This window comes from Trachymyrmex cornetzi, unplaced genomic scaffold (assembly GCF_001594075.2).
Source record: "Trachymyrmex cornetzi isolate Tcor2-1 unplaced genomic scaffold, Tcor1.1 scaffold184, whole genome shotgun sequence".
NCBI classification, from domain to species: Eukaryota; Metazoa; Arthropoda; class Insecta; order Hymenoptera; family Formicidae; genus Trachymyrmex; species Trachymyrmex cornetzi.
In genome coordinates, this window is record NW_017296462.1 from 78,092 (window position 1) to 80,576 (window position 2,485).

General features: G+C 29.7%; 1 protein-coding gene across 2 annotated transcripts in view; it reads right to left on the reverse strand.

The window, feature by feature from the left end:
• The window catches only part of LOC108759422 (saccharopine dehydrogenase-like oxidoreductase), a 31,658-nt gene extending 30,438 nt beyond the window's left edge, over window positions 1-1,220 (reverse strand). Inside the window, exon 1 of one of the 2 annotated variants that reach the window (XM_018504868.1) lies at window positions 1,204-1,220. The gene's annotated coding sequence lies outside the window, so the exon portion shown is untranslated. Of the gene's footprint in view, window positions 1-915; window positions 979-1,203 lie in introns of those variants that run through there. The other variant, XM_018504866.1, reaches the window with a different exon arrangement.
• Window positions 1,221-2,485: the final 1,265 nt, after the last annotated feature.

A 2,485-nucleotide genomic window follows, 5' to 3' on the forward strand; every position in this document is an offset into this window, starting at 1 on the left:
CCCCCACGACGCTCGAGTAAATCCACATTTAGCCTCTCGGCCTCCCCTACTATATATAATACTAAGTATCCAACCCAATGTAACTTTAATTTTTTTTCACGGATATTCTTATAATGATGTGTATCATACGTATAAAAGATTTGATATCAATAAAACTGGCGCCAAGTTAAATTCCATGTAATTCGGATACGAAATTATATAAATAATATTAACTTTAATGATGATACCCCCTTATTTCTCAGAAACTAACTATTGCACTTTATTAATACTAATAAAATCATGATCTGTTTAGCTAATTAAAGAAGTACAAACTCATAATTAATTGATAATATTATGTCATTTTAAATGTTTATAGTTTCATAAATTAGTTTTCTTTACAGAATAGGATATATCTTTATTTATAGAATAGGAATGTTTATATTATTGTCTACTTTGTCAGTTTTGGAGCCCATTTTGTCAGGCGCTCATTTTTGCATAACTTACGAAAAACTTAATTATTGCAAAATTGCAAACAGTACTATAAAACAGGGCTCGGCACGAAATGCACATTTCGTGCCGAGTCCTGCTATAAAAATTGCTTATACTGTCTGATAGAAGACACTTTTTATTTTGTATTTATGTTTTTGAAGTTGTATTTTTACCTTTTGTTTAAGAAATATTGTCTAAAAACAAAGTGGTATGTCGGTATCGGTGACCTTCCTCTATTTTTTATTACTTATTCAGTTACATAATTATATTCAGTTTGTATACGTGGCTATAAGTTTTGGCAACATTAATATTAAAGTTTGTAGTTTGTCAAATTGACTTTAAAGCTACATTTATTTATGCAGTTCGGATTTTAATATTAATATCTCAAATAATCAAACACACTGCAAAAGAGTTCGAAGTAATAATTTTTACACTAAACATACTTACGAAATTATCAATGGAAACAAAAGAACTGAACAGATCGAAATTTCTCCTCGAAAAAGTATCTTCTACGAGACGAATTGCGCTTGAACTGACTTGCAATATAGTAATTATATTCAGTTTGTATACGTGGCTATAAGTTTTTGCAACATTACTATTAAAGTTTGTAGTTTGTCAAATTGACTTTCGAGCTACATTTATTTATGCAGTTCGGATTTTAATATTGATATCTCAAATAAGCAGACACACTGCAAAAAAGTTCGAAGTAATAATTTTTACACTAAACATACTTACGAAATTATCAATGGAAGCAAATTAAGAACTGAACAGATCGAAATTTCTCCTTGAAAAAGTATGTTCTTCTACGAGACGAATTGCGCTTGAACTGGCTTGCAATATGCAGTTTGCACTGGAGAAAGTGGTAAATTGCATCATGTGACCCGATCTCTTCTGATTGGACCCAAGCTCCAGAGAGCCATGATGGGGATATGCCATGCACATGACGTTAACGGTATTTATGTTAGTCGAGATACTATTAAAGACCGTTGGCCTTGACACCGACGAGATACTGTTCCCAGCCAGCACATAATATTCTTGCACTGCTCTATAAATCTTCCTACACGAATGATTTTAAATAAATATTCTAATATTATTATAAGAATATGAATCTTCTCTGTAATTCAACTTCGAATATTCTTAATTGGATAATATTGTATACATTTTATCAAATATTTACCGAATGTGACTTTTCGAATATTCGAAAGCCTTATATACTAGAATATTCGAAAAATAATAATTACCACTGAATGACGTGATATCGAGACACGAACAAGCGCGAACGGCAAACGAGCAATGGATGGGCATGCACGGATCACGAGAGATTCAGATTGCTTAATTAAATAACAAAAGGTATTAAAAATTTGATATAATTGTTAAAGTAATAATAATAAAGGAGCAATACATATAATTTGTGCATAAGTATGTTATAAGTAAATAAAATGATATGTGAAGAATATACAGGATGTCCCGACCATTGTTGCCAATCACTTTTGTGTAGATAGAGCGGATTAAACTCCGAGTCGAAAAGTCCTGTACCATTTTGCAATTTTCGCAGTAGTTAACAAGATATTAATTACTAAAAATTGCAAAATATTGGTCTTGAATAATTTTTTAATTAAATATTATCAACTTTACAGAAAAACTGCAAGAGACAAAGATTATTGATTTTCTTCTAATATATAAAGATCTGAGAATTTTTTCAGAATTTTTTCAGAATTTTTTAATACCATATTTTCTCATGTTGATAAAAATAAGAAAATGCAGTACTAAAAAGTTGATAAAAAATTCTGAAAAAATTCTTAAAACTTTATGAGAAGAAAATAAATAATTTTTGTCTCTCGCAGTTTTTCTGTAAAGTTGATAGTATTTGAGTAAAAAATTATTCAAGACCAATATTTTGCAATTTTTAGTAATTAATATCTTGTTAAATATTGCGAAAATTGCAAAATGGTAGAAGACTTTTCGACTTAGTTTAATCCGCTCTATCTACACAAAAGTGATTGACAAAAAAGGTACG